Source organism: Passer montanus, unplaced genomic scaffold (assembly GCF_014805655.1).
Source record: "Passer montanus isolate IOZ18808 unplaced genomic scaffold, ASM1480565v1 scaffold22, whole genome shotgun sequence".
Classification (NCBI taxonomy): Eukaryota; Metazoa; Chordata; class Aves; order Passeriformes; family Passeridae; genus Passer; species Passer montanus.
This window is the reverse complement of record NW_024366815.1, coordinates 1,775,374-1,795,348: the sequence shown is the minus strand read 5'-3', so window position 1 is coordinate 1,795,348 and position 19,975 is coordinate 1,775,374. Positions and strand designations below refer to the sequence as shown.

General features: G+C 34.6%; 1 protein-coding gene across 6 annotated transcripts in view; it reads left to right on the top strand.

Annotated features, from left to right (window-relative positions):
- PRLR (prolactin receptor) overlaps positions 1-19,975 on the top strand; it is a 157,365-nt gene that overhangs the window by 18,886 nt on the left and 118,504 nt on the right. For 5 of the 6 annotated variants that reach the window (XM_039709843.1, XM_039709840.1, XM_039709839.1 and 2 more), the window contains exons 3-4: positions 2,798-2,890; positions 4,458-4,545. The gene's annotated coding sequence lies outside the window, so the exon portion shown is untranslated. Of the gene's footprint in view, positions 1-2,797; positions 2,891-3,116; positions 3,177-4,457; positions 4,546-19,975 lie in introns of all 6 variants that reach the window. The other variant, XM_039709838.1, reaches the window with a different exon arrangement.

The following is a 19,975-nucleotide window of genomic DNA, read 5'->3' as shown; positions in this document are numbered from 1 at the left end:
CGTCTTTGCAGATAACATTATTTGCATTCATTATTATCACAATAGATAAATAGTTAGTGGGTGAATTACACTGCAGATCCATCATCATTACACTTCCAAGTGTAATGGGACAGAAATTTGGCTCTTAGCCATCATAATGTCATGGCTTAACTAATGTGATCAGTCTTGAAGCAAATTGAATCAAAATTTTCTTTCCCTAGGGAATAGAATTCCCAAGGTATGTTCTAGGCAGCTGATATGATAAATTATTAAATACTTTTTTGTGCCATCCTTGTACCTTTCACAGAAGGAGATCTAAGGAGCAGCTTGTTCATTTTTTCCTTCTTTGGGTTTTTCCATTAGTGTATCTTCTCCAAGATAGTGAATGCTAATTCCAATAAAATATCCTCATAAAAGTGAAGCCACCTCTTCTGGAAGTGTAGTTTTGTTGAGTTTTTTGGACTTTGCTACAAACCTTTCCAAAATTCAGGTCTGCTGAAAACTGAACCTGTCTTACTTACTTAAATAAAGAAGAAATCATATGGAAAGGAGCTGTACTGCAAGAGTATAGCTTATGTATTGCATATATGAAAGCTAACATATGAGGCAGGAGGTATCCTGCTGCTTCATATTAAAAAAGTTAAAGTTAAGCCACTTTCCTTTACAACTATAGCATTTCTGTCTCAGAAACAGGTTCCATGCAACTGAGATGATGAGTTTAAGAATGGAGTGAATGAGGAGCATAGGATTGGGAGTCATTCAAGGGTCAAGAAAAAAGGAAGACAGTGGATGATAGAGATTCACTCGGTTTGAGGGGGCAGCAGTAGTGACAGAAGTTGGAAGAATGTAGTTTGCTAGTCAGAGTGAAAGGAAGTAGGCAACAAGAACTGAGGTGTGATAACAGAAAGGAATGTAAGAGACAGATTTGTAGTGTTCTGGAGATTGAAATAGAACAGCCTAGGCAAAGCAAACTTGAAAATACTGTATTTCCTTCTGATAGTTCTTGTGATTAACTTGTGCAAGTAACAAGAGTTTCTTACTTATCACTAAAATTCAATTTTTTTCTTCACTTGAGAATCCTTTATTTCTTACTAACTCGTATGATTCCTCACTGTGTGTCTTGCCTTTAGGTGCACCCAGCCTCTTACAGATAAGATGGCTACTGACCAGTTGTAAATACATTTATCCCTCTACTTAGGAAGGGATGACTTCTCTAGTAACATTCAGAAGACTGACATAGGAAACAAATGCATTGTTGGAATATATATTAGTCAAGTTTTTCTGGTTCTGTCACTATTTTACAGACAGTAAGAACATCAAGATTGCAAAAAACGAGTTGATACACAGCCAGCAAAATGGAAAAAAATGTTTGTGGGTTGGTTGTTTGGGGGATTTTTTTAGTTATTCATTTTATATTTCATTAGGAGGTCTTTAATAATTTCAGATCATTGAATATTGAGAACATCAAGATTGCAAAAAATGAGTTGATACACAGCCAGCAAAATGGAAAAAAATGTTTGTGGGTTGGTTGTTTGGGCGATTTTTTTAGTTATTAATTTTATATTTTCAGTTATTCATTTATTCATTTATTTTTAGTTATTCATTTAATAATTTCAGATCATTGAATATTACATTTCTGAACTTTCCAGATACTGATTACTGTACAGTTCATAATCTCAATATAACCTGTTTTGTTTTCAAGTTAACAGCACTGAAACTGCTGTAAGTATAAAATTCCTGGCATGGAGTTCATTGTGTTATTGGGTTCTGAAAGTGAAAAAAGATACAATATGTTTAATACTGTTTAAACTTTCTCTTAATGTGAAAATTTAATAAATTTGTTGCACTGTGTTGAAATATGTTCATTTATAAACAATATTTTGTTTTATAAACAACTCTAGAAGAGTCTCAAACTCTTCAGCAATGGAATATACCATTTAAAATTTGTAAAAATTTAGCAGCCTTCTCAATGCAATTAGAGAAATGAAGTCTACACAAAGTCTTAGTTTGTTTTAATCAGTTGCTAATACTGAGTTCCTAGTGTGAAATGGTTAATTTTATTAACCAGAGACAATCACTTGATCTTTACACACATTTTACAGACTGTATAAGACTCTGTAGATGATATTTCTCCACGTACATCTAGAAAGGTGATGAAATTTTGAAAGTTCTAAATGGCATATGCCTTTAATGAAGAGTTTGAGATTCTGCTAAGACTGATTTTAAAACAAAACTGATTTTATAAGGCTTACTCTACTGGGAGAAAGGTGAGGTCAAAAATATGTCATTCTTCCTTGTAAGATGTACTGATCACAAAATCAACTTCATTCCTTTGTTGAAAGGGGGCAAAGTATGTCATACCTTTCTAACTCTGCAATCCAAAAACATTCTCTTGCAGGAAAAGTATAAACAACAAATATACAGAAAAGCAGGTAGTTAAACATGAATTACTACTGTAAAACTGTGAAGATTAGTGCAGATTTCTTGCTTATCTTAAAGTAGTTGCTGTAATGAACAGTAATTATGATAGAAAAATAGAAATTGGAACTGCAGTGATTGAAAACTTGTATGACAGATACATGGAGATGCTGGCAATTTGGGTTGTTTCAGTTTGCTATTACTTCTGATAATTACCTCAGCACACTTGAAAAGGCTCATTAAGTATGACAAAAAGAAAAATCTATCATCATCACATTAAAGATTACATTCTCTAATGCTGAAAGCTACATCGGTTTTTAGGAAATAGAAAATTTTATGTCTAATTTTAGTGTCTGTGTCTAGTGGTCCCTTTTTAACCTGTGCTTAACTTTCCTTTCAGGAAAAGGAGCCTGAAAGAATACATAGAGATTTTGAAACAAGAAGTGTGAAACAAATCCTTCTCCTGCTCAGGCCCCCAGCTGTGCAACATGATGTAAGTTATTTAACCATTTTGTCTCTTTTTTTCCTATGTAGACAATGAAAACATACTATTTTCTGTATGTTTAATAATGCTTTGTTTTGATTAAATTCATTGCAATCATGGTGAACATTTAATTTTAAAATGAAATTTAATTTAGTAGATACAAAAGATGTTAAAAGACATAAAAGACATTTTGGAAAATATTATCAATTGAAACATTACTTCATTACTTTTTCAGCTAAAAATTAATTAGACTTGTAATACTTTGACAGATTATTCCAGCTGACCTAACCTTGAGGTATGTGTGATTGTTAATTGTTACTTTCTTTGCATTGTTAGTTTGTGCTTTTACAATATTGTCAGCATTTAGAAAGTAAATGTTCTTGTTGGCTGTATTTCTGTAATCTTGTTGTGCTGTTTAAATAATTTAATCCTTTTGGAGTTGTCAAATTCATATTTCAGTGCTTAAGTCCTAATGGTCTGAAAGGATCTAATCATTAGTGGATCCAGGAAAAGAAGTGATCTCACAGGAAAGAAATCAACAAATTCTGATATATAAGTTATAGAGAATATGAGGAGATATCAGAGTCCTTAGAAGAAAAGAAACATTTAATTCTCTGTGTGAATCAGAAAAGTCTGACAAGTTTCAGTTCAGTATCCATGTTAACACAGTATTAGCACAGAATCTGTCTCACAAATACAATCTTTCAACTGATCTATAGTACAGTATGATTAACATACATGCATAGTAACTTAAGAAAATAGATAATTGAATTTTTAGAGGAATTTCTTGGCTACCTAGACTGGTGAAACCCTCTCTGCAAAAAAAAAAGAGAGGAAATAAATAAGTAGTTTAAGAGCACGAAGTGGGGATTTGGAATCCTGAGTAGCCTACATTTGAAGGAAGTGTTCATATCTCTAATGATTCTCAGTTAACTAAAGTGTTACCTCCATGTGTGCTAGGAAAGCCATTCACTGAAGTCCTCACTGTAATAAAGTATCAATTGTGATCAGTATGTTATTTGGAACTTGGGTTTTAGTGTAATTTTGTTTGTTTTCCATACATTAGTGTTAGTACAAATATATTTTAATATGATTTCCATCTTCATTCTTACATGACTATTGTAGGAACATAAGGATTTGGGGAGTAGGTGTGAGCATGAACCCCTCTAGAGTGGGTGTGAGCATGAACTACCATGTGAGATTCTTGCTTTGAGTCGTGAACTAACCTTGAGTGTGTTTGTGTTCTTTTTAATCACTGTCTTTTCCTGTTTCTTATTCCTTCTTCTGTTGTAGGAAGGCCTATGTTGCTTTAGCTTTGCTTTTATCCTGCCCAGTATTCTTCCAAAAGGAATAAACTTGAAATTTTTGTCATTTATTCATTATTAATTACTTTAAAAGAATTTTAAGTTTAGATTTGTCATATCAGTCATTATTGTTTTTTAAGCATTTGCAGTTATTTCTGTGTTTTGCAACTGAAAAAGCACTTATGAAAATTAAGTAATTAATTACGTTTTAAGGTAGTTGTGAAAATTAGCTTCCTTTCCTAACTATAGTCCTTTTCTTTTCATTTGTACAGACGTAAAATACCTTATGTCAGCACAACTGTGTTTGCAACTGTCACCTCTTTCAAAGAATTTTGTAAGAATTAACTCTGGGGGTTTGCCGTAAGTACTTTGTCTAATACTGTTAGCTTTCTTTCTAAATTAGTTGTATTTCTTATAAAAGTCTAACTCCTACCTGAAACTTCTTCATCATTAGGGCTTAAAATGCCTAATTAATGGTTTGGTTGTATATTAACATTATTTTTTAAATGTGTAAAATATTTTATAACAGTGATTTCACGGAGCATTGATAATGCAAACTGCTCACACTCTTTACAGGCTGAACACTCTTCTTAAAAATAATTCAGTCTGTCATTTTCCAAAAGCTCCTTAGTTTCATTATATTTTCAATGTGCCCATTTTGTGTGGTTCAATCACCTGCGTAAATAACAGCTTTCTCAGAACTGAAATGAGCAAATAATTACTAATAATTTTGTACAAGCATTATTTTATTCAAAATAGATTTTCACAATTTTACTTAAAAACATGAACCACAAGAAGACTAAAGTACAAATGGTATTCAACAAATGTTCTTCAATTAACTGTGGTTATGCTACTCTGCCTGCTAGATCTTGCTGATCACTGTACTATCTTAGCATTTAAGAAAATTGGTATTGTCTCTCTTACTGCATTCTTTCAATGGTACCAGTTTACTTTTTAGTTATGTATTTATTTATTTATTTGTTTATTTAGTATGTAGTCTGTTGGAAAACAAGTTAAATTATACATTCTGCTTTCTTTTTCTGAAAGCAATCGAATTCATAGTTTTTCCAACTTCCCAGGGCTAAATTGACAAATGTGGGCCAGTCAGATTGAACTCTTCATCATTGTTTGTTGGGAATTTAAAAACAAAACAAACTAAGCAAAGCAAAAAGACCCCCCTAAACCCCACAATAATATTCTTCACATTTTAAGCCACCGTTCCTTAAATAGAAGGTCAGTGTCATGGCAAATTGCCCTCATAGTTGTGCTAGCCTGATCTTTTTTGTCACGTAAGCTTGTACATTTGAAGTATTTGAAAAAGAAAATTAAAAACTGATGTACAACTATATTCAATAGAAAAACAATTATATGAGTAGAGTGATGTATTCTTGGTGACCTGTGTTGCTTAGAAACAAACTGCTGTTTTGTCAATTGATCAAATCCTTGTCTTCTAAATGTTTTTTACTGGAAAGTCCATTGCAATGCCTGACTCAGGCTCGGACATTCCTCCATTAACCATGAGGTCAAGCTACTGTCTGCTTCTTTCCTCTCTTCAGTCTCGCTTCCTCTCAGCTAGAATGACTCAGACACCTGTCAGTGAGCATTTCTTACATAAAATTTCATTTATTAGTACTCAATTAACCTGGTGCAAGTTGAGTTAGAGCACACATGATCGCATAGTGCATTTCTGTTACATTAGCTAGTGCACACAAGAAAAGAAAAAAAAGCATTTTGCTTTCATATTAAATTAGTTGATATGTGGCCAGGTAAGTCATCTACCACCAGAAACTTACCCTGTCAGCATTGTTTGAACAAATTTAAACCAATGAAGTAATTTTATATGGGACCTATTCTATGTGTTGCAGTACTGCATGCTTTTGGTAAAGTGCAAGAAATTGTCTAGCTAGATTTACTGTCTCAGTGGGGATTTTTTTCTGTTAGTCACCAAAGAATATTTCTAGAATCACAGCTTCCATATTTAGCTACAGATCTGATGCATTTGTTTTCTCTTTGTTCACATTTTATCTTAATTATTGTAAAATCCTTTTCTCAAACTGAAAAACATAGCCATCGTCCATATGTATTTATGTAAAATATTGCTGCAGTGTGTAGTGTCTCACCATCTCATTTCTATATCCACCTTTAAACTTGTTCCCAAACTTCTCACTTTATACCCCAGGTTGTCCCTCCCTTTCTATGCTAGCAATTGTTGCCCTCTTTTTAAATTTTGAAGTGGTAATTTTTTGCTTTCTCTCATGTTGTGTTTCGCACTTGATATGAATTTATATAAACATTCAGTAATTCCCTTACATTCCATGGCTTCTTACTTCTTGACTTTTGCTCCGTGCACTCACTAATTCAAGAACTGAGTTTCAGAAGGTTTCAATCTGCTTAGGGAATGTCCTTGAAGTAAGTAATAGTAACAAGCTTAACAGAAGTAAGAGTGTCTGGAAGATCTTCACAGTTTTTATTTTTTTCCCCACAATGACCCATAGAAAATAGCATTAAATAATATATTTTCAGGTGGGATATACCTTAAACCTGGACATCATATGTGTTTCTGGGTACTGTGGTAACTGCTGTTGTGTTGTCAGGGAAACAGCCTTGTGCTCAGTAGGCAAAACCAATGAGGATTAAGCAAAGCTATAATATAGCTAAGTCCCTGTGACCTTAGCAGGATCAAGATCTGTCAGTTCTTCACTTTGCAAGTGTCCCTCAAGAGTGAGGGAGATATGCACAAGTAAAAGCATAACGGCAGTATGCCTGGTATAAATATCAGACTTGGAGTATTCTAAGAAGTGAATGCATTTCTCAGTTAGATGGATTAAAAGACTCCGTTTGTGTAAGTAAAATCTTTATAAACTAAATGATAGAAAAGTTTTTTCGTGAGCTATGAATGTGGAAGAGATAATTAAATTATGATGAACTCTGGAGTCTCTTTTATCTTTGTTGAAAATTCACACAAAAATATACCAATATAAAAGAACATTAAAATCACAGGGATAAGACATAAAGTTTATAGCACTCTGGGATGTGGAGTAGTTGCCAACAGTTTTCAGCACAGTGTTCTTTAGCAGTAAATGTTGATGCATTTGTTACTAAAGTAAACCTCCAGTATAGACATATTATTTCATTCCAGTTTTTTGTATTAAAAGAAGTTAAACTTTTTCTGTTTAAGCATTAAAATATTTTTTGCTTTTTCTAATGCAAAATAGAATATTACAGATTAGTTGAATTTTCATTAAAAAAAAAGAATGAAGGAGCAACTACATATGACATGGTTTGGCAGAGTCTCTGGAGTTTATTGTTCTTCTTGTATTGTTGTGTAACACCAAATGTGATTTAATGTCTTTGTTAATTAGTCCTAAGTTTTAATTATTAATCTGCATCTATCAACCCTTATGTTTTTAAAGTATCTCTTGTGTTACATGTCCATTATAAAAAAAAAAAAAGAAAATCAGTTTTAGTTCATCTGCAGACAATGCCAGATGAACCTTTGTCAATACTAATACTTGTCCGCTGTCATGAGAATGGAGCATCTGGCACAAAGCATGAAATTAAATGTATGATTATGGTAATGGGTTGATTTCTAACATTACCTTGTATGTGTTTTCTTTCTTAGTGCTTGGGTTTTACCTTTAGGTTAATCTAAACCTCTGGCCGAAGCCAGTGGATTTTGTTAATTTTGATTATTCTTTCCTTCCATCCCAGTCCTATTTATTAGTGCTCCTGCATTTCATTATTTTTTATATCAGATTGTTTAAAATAACTGGGTGGTTTTCTCAAAATTATTGACTTTACCATTTCATCAAAGTTACAGAAAATTTCTGCCTATAAGATACCTCTTATCAAAGTGAGTTCACGCTTTTTGCAGCATGTTTAAAGCCATTATAGAAATCTTGAAATTGACCTGATTTTATTGCTTCATTTCTGAGAGTAGCCACTTTCCTAATGAGATATTTCTATCAGAACATCAGGGGAATAAATGAAGCAAGAGGACAGTGAAGACTTGGCTGCTTCTGTGAGTTCAATATGATGTCAGCCTTCTTAACTATGTAAAATGCACAATAGAAAAGTTAGAGATGAGAGCATATTCAATACTTTAAATATTTAATGCTTATATATTTAAGAACAAAACAACATCAAAGTTTTAGAATACATGCAGATGTTGACATAAAAGACTGCAGCATAAGTTCTGGGAGAAAACTGCATTGTGATGAAAACCAGAATATTAATTTGCAAAGTTAAAGGACAAGGAAACTTGCCCTTCTAATTCCTATTTCTTCTTTTATTATTAATTTTTTACTTTTAATTTTCATGTCAGGTACAGAGTTGAATACTTTTCTTAATATATTACCTACATCTCCAACTTTTTCCCCTTCTTCCATTTTTCCTAATTTTCACAAGTAAATCTATCCTTATTTTCTCTTGGCCCTCCCTCTGTTAGACCTCACTAATATGAATGACCTTGACTAAAGTAAGTAATCAGTAATAACTAATTCAGAAAGCAATAAATAGAATCCAACATTTTCTTTTCTTTCCTTTAAACCAACTAACTAGTTTAACAGTGTTCCAGTAAATTACTGCAGGTTATCTACTACCCTGCTGTTTTCTTGGATAATCTGCAGTCCTGAACAATTGTGATAGCAGCAGCAGCCTCCCCAGTTGTTTTGTTTGTGGACAAAGAGGCAGATCAGCCTTTCCTGGCTCATGGAGTGCATTAGGTGAATCCAGGACATGTCATCTTCCCTGTGCATGTGCTGTGCAAGTGATCCATGAATGCATAACAAGTTTAAGATATTTCTGAAGCTGTTGATTTCCAGTCGGCCATCTGTGCATGGCTCACAGCCACATGTCCAGGTGTTCCAACTTGTTTGGTAGATATCTGTTCTTCCATGTGAAATGCTGGCAAATACCATTTTCTCATTCAATTTTAAATTACTGGTGTAACTTTGGTCCATCTATTCTAAATATAACGTACGATGGACATATAATTTGTTTGATCAAATCCAGACATTAATTCAGAAGTAGACATTGGAAAAATATTAATGTGAAGTCAGTTTAATTCTATAGTATGAATATGGGGGAAACCAGAACTAGACTTACAATACTCTAATCATGTCTGATTTTTCTTCCTCTTTCATCTTATATAGCTATTGACAGTGCTGTAAAATACAAGAACAGTTTACAAAATCAAAATATTGACATTTGTCACATATTGACAATGAAACCCAGGAAAAAAAAAGAGGATATGGAAGACCTCAGGTGTTTAGGTTGCTGTTGTCAAAAGACTGAACAGAGAACTGTAGTTTTAACTGAAATAAATAATAAATACCTCTAATTTAGACCAGTGACCTTCTCAAATTGAATTCTTGTGAATTATATCTCCACAGATTATGGAACATTAATTCCATTGCTTTTATGAGATTATATGTTTATCAGAATAGTTTGTATAGATTATTTCTGCACTGCATTGTAATATTTTGAATTTGGACTACTGTACATTAGTCATATTTAAATCTGTATGTTGGATGCTTTCTTTTTCTATGCTTTTGTTTTATAATTTACCTTTATACTTCTGATCTACATGTTTTAGAGTTAAATTTCTCATAAGGGTAACTTGCTATAAATCACTTTCTGAATAGGTTTGGATGAGTGAAACACTCAGCCTTGGAACATATTTATTCAAGTATGAAATACAGATGCTATGGTGGGTATATTAATTATCTGATGTGTGGTTTTCTTTTAAAAGCACATACAGCAATATGCTGTTGCCCATCAGTTTTACGTCAAAGACTGTCAACAACAGCAGCTACCTGTGAACAACTGAATGTATTTGTAGTAAATATCTTTGTGTCACTGCAGCAATAAGTAGCAAGAGAAAGGTAATTCTAACAGAAATCAAAGACACTAACAACTAAGCAAGAGTATCTCATTCTTTTGCAAATTGCTTCCCCTATTTTTTTTCCTATGGAAAATGATGCAAAGTGTTTATATCAACATACTTGTATTCCTCTGCATACTTGACTGCATTTTTTATCATTTGCTGCATTAGTATTTATTTTACTTGTGTTTTGTATACAAAAAATAAGCAAATGGAAAAAAAGCCATAGGCTTTAACATCTATGGATACTCTTTAAAATAAGCTCACTGTGGATGTGTTTTTATGTAAGTATGTATGGTTTACATACTGATTTTCAATTTACTACCCAGTTTAAACTTAAACATAGAATCAACCCAAAACTTCAATTGTAAGACTGTTATCACTACCTTGGAGTTCATGTAGTCCTTGACATTTCACAGCATGTCTTGGTTTGAAAAGACAGGTGTCTGCTAAGGAAGGCAGGAGCCTCTCTGCAAGTGGAAAATGTAAACCCCCTCCCTCTGAATTATTAAGATGATCTCAGACAATGATATGGGAGTAGGAGTAACAGTTCTTTATTAGGATAAAGAGAAATGTAGTAATACAAAACAACAGAGTCAGAGTATGACCTGACACCCTGTTGGTCAGGGTGTTGGTGGCAGTCTGATTAAATGCTGGCTGCAATCCTCTTGCAGTGACAAACGTGGTTCTGTTGAAGCAGTGATCCTGTAGAAGAGTGCAGTTTTCCTCTGGAGGTCCAATGGTGGTGTAGATGGGCCTGGTCTTCCTCAGGGAATCCAATGGAAAAGAAAGCTGCTCCTCTGGGAATCCAGTGTGAAAAGTCTGCCTGTGGTATTCCAGGCTCAGATTATATCCAGGTAGGAATGCTTGGCTCCTCCATCTGGGCGGAGCATCTCCCAGTGGGTTGATGTAATTTTATCAGTCATGCGGTGACATTTAATGGCCCTCAGAAGAGATCTCCCTGGAGGGAGGATTGGTTGTGAAAGAGATAAAGCAAACTGCCCCACTGGTTTTAACAGGTGGCCCAATTAACATGAGATGACTGCACCACCTCTAACAGATGGCAATAGAATACACACCCCAAGACACATCTTGCATTTCCAGCCTCAGACACACCAGCAGTAGTTAATCATGTTGCCTTGAAGCTTCCTGTGATCCAAAAGCAGCATGCAAGCTAGGCAGTGCTTAAGGGAGCTCCCTTATGGCTCGCTTCATCTTTCAGAAGACAACAAATTACTTCAAGCAGGGACCAGTAGTAAAATGCCTCCTCCCATGCCTGTCCACGTTCTAGCTCAGGGAGCAAGGAAACTGGTGCAGATGTACAGAACTGTGAAGTTGTAGCTCTGCACTGAAGGAAAGTGAAGTATAGTGCTCACAACTGTCCTCTGTCTATAAATAGGGAAGGTGTTTCATTTCAGAATCAAAGTAGTTTGGTCTAATTACCTTTTAAAGCTGGTAAGACTTGCCAACAATGCATGGCATGCCACCTTATAAGTTCATTTTCAGATAGTTTAAAAAGGAGATATCTGGGGAGGCCTCAGTGCCTGTTGGGCTTTTTGATCTCTTGCTAAGTGTTGTGCACTTTTGCAGATTATTGATTGAAACAATATAAAACATGCAACTTTTCCACTATTACTTTTATTTGAAGTACTATTTTCAGTTTAATGTTTCAGAAGTGATAGAATCAAGTCCAGAAAATTATTAATAGAAAAAATGAGAAAAATTCAACTGATTTGCTAACATTCTTTGCTGTCCCCATTTCGAGCCTGCAACTTAGTAAAACTGAGCAAATACCGGTGATGCTTCCTCTGAGAGATATTGTGTTCTTCAGAAGTAATAATATTCAGCCCTCTTGAGCCAGAGAAAAACACACAGAGGATAATTTGGATTACCAGTTCTGTTTTTTAAGGGTATTAACAGGCCCACGTCCAAGAAGGTGATTATTTCAGTGCTTGTTGCTTAGGATTTATATTGAGACACAGGGTTGCTAACATAAAACTGTTCAGCTTCCTTAGGAAAAGGTATTTAAGTGCTTTAAGGCACAAAAGCACAGAAATGGCTGCACTGGATCAAAGAAAAATGAAGATATTTTTCTTATATTCAGCCTGTGGTTGGGGTTCATAACCCATTCTACAGAGAAAAAGGCAAGAATATTGCATTTACAGAATAATCATCTTAATACAGAAAATTTCATATTAGGTTCTTGCTGCTTGTGAGGCTTGATTTACATGCAGAGACTCTGCTCAGTTGAGGGCAATGGAGAAAATGAAGAAGTGGTGAACAATACTTTTGAGTTAAGGAGAACAAGAAGGAAAAAAATACAGAGAGGCTTATAGATTGACAGTGACACACGTAGGTGACAGTGTCTTTTGAATAGTCAGTATTTGATGGATATTTCCTGAGCAAGTACAAAATAGAAAATAGGTAAAATTCAGGATAAAAATTTTAGGGAGAGGATACGATCACATCTGTTGAGAACGCAGTGAGAACCTTGGATATATTGTAAGGGGAAGCAAGAGACTTTTGAGATATTGAGTGATGTTAATTGCATATCCTGATAGACAGGTTAGTTCACAGTCTTAAGAGTTCTGATAATGAGGTATCTGAATAGCTCCATGTTCAGCCTGATAGTAAACATGACAAGCACTGCAGTGATGACTTCTAGCATTTTTTTTTGCACTTTGATATTTACAGTTTCTGAGTCATAGCAGCCCAGTATATTTTCACTGCATTGTTTGTTGTTTTGTAAGCCCACATTGTTATCTCCTTTCTAAGTTATGGAGTCCAGGACTTTTTTTTTCTTTTGTATGGTGTTTTTGTCCACACCTTTCCTTGTATTTTTAACATTGTATTAAAATTTCTGTGTGAATTCCTTCTGTTATTTTTGTATTCTTCTTGGGTTTTTTGAGGGGCTTTTTTGGTTTGGTTTGATTTGTTTTTTGTTTGGTTTTTTGGGTATTTTTGGGTTTTTTGGCTTTTTATTTGATAGAGTATTTTTTAAACTGAAATCAGTAATACCAAGATATGTCTTTGATTTCTGTAGCCCATATGAACACTGATATAACTGTCCTCCATTCTAATTCTTACAGCATTGGTATTAAAGAGAGGGATTTTTTGTTAGTAGGTTTCGGTTTCTTTCTTAGTACATACATTTGGTTTCATCTTCATTATAGGTACAAGTAGTTGGATTTTTTTCCTTTTCAGTGTCCACTGAGTATGTAGTTACCAAGAAAATTGTATTTGCTAATGTGATTTTCAAAGTGGAAATTAAATCTGTGAGTGTTCTCTTGGTTATAGAGCAGAGCTCAGATACAAAGTGCAGTCAACTTGCATGTCTTATACACTGCTGCTTGTGAGATTGGACTAGAGGTTCTTGCTGTTATCACATTGTTTCTCCCAGGGGATTCCTCTTTGAGGTAATACAACTTCTAAGAGTTGCGGTTACAAACACCCTATTTAACAGAGAGATGTGGTGTTTGGATAGCCAGAATCACAGTTAAGACAGCAGACACTTTTCATCTAGTCATCCCTTTAGTCAGGTGTCTGATATGATCTTAAGTGTTCAGGATTGTGGGTTTCAAGCCTACTGAATTCCTTAGCATATGATATTAAGTGTATTTTACAGGTCCTACACTGGGCACAAGATAAATGTTGCCCTGGAACTTTGTCCAAGAATTTTCAAATTATATAACATTTGAGTCTTCTGAAAATATAATATGCAAGCGTCACCAGAAACAGCAGAAAAAAAAAACCTAATTGCATGCATATTTTGTACTGTACTAGACACAAGTGACACTTATCCTACTTCTGCAAGTCAAACACATGCTTTTCCCTCTAAAACTCCTTTTAAATATCTGACTTCAATTTTGGCTATGGCAGAAACTTAGACTGGTTATAACAAGTATTAGGTCTGCTGGAATAACAGATATTAGATACATAAGTTCCTGTTTTACTGACTATGTGTGCCACTCATAAACCTTTAATATAATCTGGCATATGTACATGACTCTGCTGCATCACATTTTCTTAAAAAGGTTCTGTTTAAATTTCCCATCTATTTGCTGGCATTTTGACAATTTCAGAAACAGGTCTGGCAGGATTTTTTAAAATAAATATTCTAATCTGTTTTCTAATGCTGCAATTTTTTTCCATAGTAGTGTTCAACTCAGCTTTCCCATGCAGCAGTGTTAATGTCTTTGATTACTAAATTTCAGGTAAAAATTCCCTCTAAATTTCCTTTCCTTGGTATGTCTGCAGTACATGTCTCCTATATGAAGATGTCTCCTTGAAGAAAGGAATTGGATAGGATGCTAGTGGCCTGCAAATATTTGCCAAAAATGTAAACAGAACTGTGTTTCAATGTCAAAAATGTAAACATAACTCTGCTTCAAGTTCTGCAACTTTTTTTATTGAATAACTCGGTTGGAAAGGACCTACAATGACATGGGGTCCACCTTATTATCACAGAATCATAGAATAGTTTATTTTGGAAGGGACCTTAAATATCACCTAGTATCAACCCCCTGTATGGGGAGGGATACTTTTCACTAGACCAGATTTCTCAAAGCCTCTTCCAACCTAGCCTTGAACAGCTTCAGGAACAGGGCATCCACAGCTTCTCTGGGCAACCTGTTCCAATGCCTGATGACCCTCCCAGTAAAGAATTCTCCCTAATGTGTAATATAAATGTACACTTTCAGTTTTAACGACACTCCCCCTTGTCCTCTCACTATATGCCCACATAAAAAGTCCCTCTTAATCTTCTCACCTTTTATATGTTGGAAGCCTCTCCCACGTCTCCCCAGAGCCTTCTCTTCTCCAGGCTGAATATCCCTGACTCTCTCAGCTTGGCTCCAACAGGTCTGTGTCCTTGGACAGCTCAATGCACCATTCCAGGTGGGGTCTCACAAGACCAGTAGAGGAGGAGAACCACTTTCCTTATCTTCTGGCCACATCATTCTTCAGCAGACACAGATGACTTTCTGGGTTTGCAAGCACACGTCACTGGGTTGTGTTGAACTCCTCATGCACTTAGAGCCACAAGTCTTCCTCCATAGGTCTGCTGTCAATCCATTCTCCTCCCAGCCGCTGTTTGTGCTGGGGAATCGCCGTGACCCAGGTGCAGGACCTTGCACTTGGCCTTGTTGAACCTCTCAAGGTTCACACAGACTCACCTCTCAGGCCTGTCTTGTACATGTCCAGTCCCTCTGGATGGCTCCCTTCCCTCCAGAGGGGACCACACCACACAGCTCACACAGCTCGGTGTCATCAGTGAACTTGCTGAGGGTGCCCTCCATCCCCCTGTCCCTATCACCAACCAAGATATTGAACAATGCTGGTCCCAACACTGGCCCCTGAGGGACACCACTTGTCACTGGGCTCCATTTGGGCATCAAGCCATTGATTACAATTCATTGAGTTCAACCATCCAGTCCTTCGAGATAGTCAAGACTGATTCCTGTTCTTAGGACTCTCTAGTGGTTCCCTTGCCATGAAATCTGTTCCTTTAGATTTTGGGACTTTCCTAAGTATAAATCATCTACTGATCACACTGATTTGCTGTCTCTTTCTAATCGCAGTATTTACTGAGGATTTTTAGTTTGCATAGGATCTAATATAACCAATTTTTACTGAGTACTATTTAAATATGCTGGGAATTTTACTTTTTCTGAAGCAATAGAGTTGCTTCAGAACTCTATTGCTTCAGAAAAAGTAAAATTTTTTTGGTAAAACTTCAGGTTTGTGGTCATGTTTTTTGAAAAACTCTGTGGGTCTTGAGGGGGTATGATTAAAACCTTTGCTATTAATGGAAGAATTACCAGAATTGATACCAGGATCACTGAGTGTAAAATTTGTACATAAGTTCTGCTCCTTCATTCCTTTTCTCCTAACTGGGAGTATTATTAGAAGATAGTCTAAATTTATAAGTCTGAATTTTCATCTGTTTAAAATCACCATAAGTCACTTTGAAACAATGCAGCCAATTGCCCTGTTTGGTTTAAAAAAAGAAGAAAAAACCTCACAAAAAGTACGCCTATTTTTGGAAGATGTTTAAATATAAAATAGTCAGTTTCCTCTGGTATGAAAAATCTCTATTTAGTAGAATAATAACATTTTGCAAATATATTATTAGTTATTATTGTGGCTTCTTGATAGCATCTATAAAGAATAATTCTGTATTCTTTGTATATATACTTATATTTATCAGATTTTTTCCATTCTTTTGCATAATTAAAAAATACTTGCATTTTTTTGTGTTCATCTTCCTTCTCTCTTAAATTCCTTGTATTCCATTCTGTACATTACTTCACATTTATAAGTTACTTGTTAAACTGTCCCTCTCAGAAATCTTGGGATGGGTGATACAATCCAAATTTTGGTATTGATGCCAAAAAAAATTGCAATGCTGTTGAATTGATTTTACTAGTTAAGCAAGAGGCACAGTGTTAAAGTAATAGATTCATAGACTAATTTTCTTTGGAAACAACCTTTAAGTTCATAGAGTCCATTAAGTTGTACCAATTAAACCAGCAGAAAAAACAGCAATTGTGAGAGAATAAGAAAAGTAAATCTCAGGATGCCACTGACTCAGTATTTTTTCTTTTTGCATGATTTGTTACTTTTCTAAGATACTGCTGAAATAATTTTAATGAATTGTCTGTTTAGTTGGCATTTAATATTTGCTTATCTTGTGTTGCTCTGGCTGTTCTGTTCTGCAGCTTTTCCCACGGTGAACTGAAGTAATTTGCAATGCTGTCAGACTGCAAATGAGTGGGGAAAAGAGCTAGTACTTATCTTACATTTAGGGCTAAAGGAGGGGCACCTAGGCATGTACATCTGCTTTAGAAAATGCTGCAACTGAGATGGGTTGCACATCAACAATAATAATTTAATGACTTTGGAGGTGTGTCCCTTCAAAACTACTCAGTAATTTTCATTTAATTTTGGCAATTTGCAATAGTTAATTTTGTTATTCTCTTACAGATTTTCTACTGTTACATGCATTTGAAAAAGATTTTCCAATATATCTTCTGTAAGGAAAGCTCCTTCTGGTTTGTTTTTTTTTTTCTTTTCCTGACAGCCTCTCATGGTGCCTCTGAAAAGTCTTGATGACACTCATAAGCCAAAATATTTTAACAAGGCCACTCATTCGATTAATTTTTTTCTTAAAGTTAAACCCTAGATTTGTGTTGGACATGAAGTAAAGAATATGATGGACACAGTTGCAGATTAGATCCTTAATGATATAAACTTGGATCATGTCCTGTACTTTGCTGAGGACTGACTCAAGAGCTTTTTCTCTGCTTGTGGGTTTCCTGACTGGAGTCACTGAAGTAATCCATTTTAATATTGTAAACTCTTACCTTGCAATGCACCCCTGTGTAATTTACCTGGTTTACATCATTGTTTGCTTCTTGCTCTTGGGTTTCTTGGTCTCCCACAGTATGTCACAGGCACAGTCACCATCCTAGGTCTCCTGGCAGTATTATAGTCTTAAAAATCCTGTGCTTTCCTACTTAGGTGAGAAATCCCAATCCATACTGATCCTATTTTCCTTTTTAATCCAGTGAACTTGTTTATCTGATTTGATTCAGGCATTTTAGTGTTTAACACTAATCTTCCGTTGCAGCAAACAGTTTTTCCTGTGTTTTGTGTACTGATCAATAAGTTTTTAATTTATTATTTTCTTTCACCATATTTTTATATGTTTCCAATGTAATTAAAGTAATTTATACCCAGCCATTTTGCTTCCTCCATTGCATTTCTTGTGTTGTGCTTTGTATATGTTTTCATACTTTTGATAGTATTTTTTTAGTTACCATGCCATGTTTAAGTGCAACCCTATTCTTAATCAACCAATAAACTGAATCCTCCTATATCTGCAAAACAATACAAGTAAGTAATTTCTATTGCTCTTAACTTTTTTATTTGCCCATCATTTACACCAGTACAATATAAACTATAATATTACTGTCTTAAAATTGAGTATGTCTAAAAAATATATACACCATACTTGATCATTATGAGATTTAAAAAGTGCAATGCATAAGTTAAAGAGAAGCAATTAAATCTGAATTCCGGAGTCTGAGTGGAAAGCCACATAGGTATAAACATGATGGGTTTATGGATTGACATATATTTTGTAGGAAGAGGTTGCAATTTTCATCATACATAGTAGTAGGGACAAATTCTTTTTGTAGGTGCAATAAGAAATGGACTTATGCAATAGATCATACATGATTCTACTTTTTCTTTTTTCTTGGTAACTTGAGTTCAAGAGACACTTTCAAGAGACTGAGAAGATTATGAAGTGATAAGATTTCTAGTATTAAATAACAAAAGATGTGTACAAAATGTTGGAGGAAATGGCAGGATTTTTTTGTTTTGTTTTGTAGATATTTATTAATTTCCTACATCAAACCTTCTGTAATTTTGTAGGTATTGTAGAAGCCATATTCATTGAGACTGAGATTATTTGCATTAAATGCTACAGTATTTTTCATTCTCAGTCTTCTTTTTCATGCTTGACAATACTTCAGATTTAAAGTAATGATGAACCAACCACACAGTTACTGTTTTGTTGTTTCAAACTTAGAATATCTGGGAAAGACAACTTAGATTTTTACCGCAGTTTGGGATGCATTAAATTCTCATTTTCCATCACCTTCAAGCAGGAAGTTTCCTTTTATGTTGGACTTTTTGGCTATAGCCAAAAGTCCTGGAAATAATTTTGATTTGGTTTTCATATTCAGTTCAAAGGCATTCAGAGAAGGAGTTTTGATTGTATTTTTCATCTGTTTAGTAACAGGAATAAACATCAAAACAAGACATTAGATCATGATATAAATAGAAAAAAATCAAATTAGAAGAATTTTCAGTATAAATAGATGTATAATTACAAGCCCTTGAATTTATGTAATTACACATACTCAAAAAAACCTCAATGTCATTGCCATAATGAAAAAGCCATCATTTCTCTTCAAAAGCACTTCAGAAAGCAAAATTCAGACAGTCTGCCAGCATATTCAATTTGCCCATCTCTCACAAAAATTGTACCCTATCTTCAGTAAGGAAATTGGTCTTCTGTTGAAAGCAAAGTAATTACAAGAATTTCTCAGAAAAAAATAGCATTGCTCTCATCACTCCTTGGATTTAAAATTGTAAATACTTCTCTCTTCCCTTGCTCCCTCATCTGTTTAATTTCATGAGTATATAGGTCCCTGACCTTGGCCTGATTGACAAGGGAAGTTAAAACTGCAAGCCCTTACTATTCCTTTCCACATATCAGTGAAAGGATGTTAGGAATATTAAATGTATGAACAAAGTTTAACTAATATCTAAATTATGAAAGGTATGATGTATGCTATTTTGTAGTAAACAGTTTACTTAATAATACAATTTTTTTATGTTAGTAAAAATCCGAAATACTGTGATCAGAAGAAAAAGCTTTTTTTTTTTTTTTTTACATATGATAAACACCTGTCAGTCTATTGTGTACTTGCTACTAGAATTTATGTTACTTGGTTACAATTAGCAAATATTAGTAAACATGAACCTGCAGACGGGTTATGCTCTCCACGTTGCCTGAACTGCTCCTTTCGGACACAATTTTACTCTGTTTTGTCTTTATCCAGCCTCCAGATAATAAGAACAGTATGTATTCCATATGCCAGGTTATGAATGTTATTAGAGAAGTAAAATTGAACAGAACATGGAAGTTGCCAAAAATTATTAATAAAAAATGTCAGCAAAACTAGATTGCTTTCCAAAAGTGTTCTGTAGATACACCCACAGGTTTTATTTTCTTAGAGACCTTAATATTCATACTAAGATCCCAGATCCCACAATAAAATATGTTGTAAGAAATAGACTAAGAAAAGTTAAATTATCAGGCTGTATTGCTTA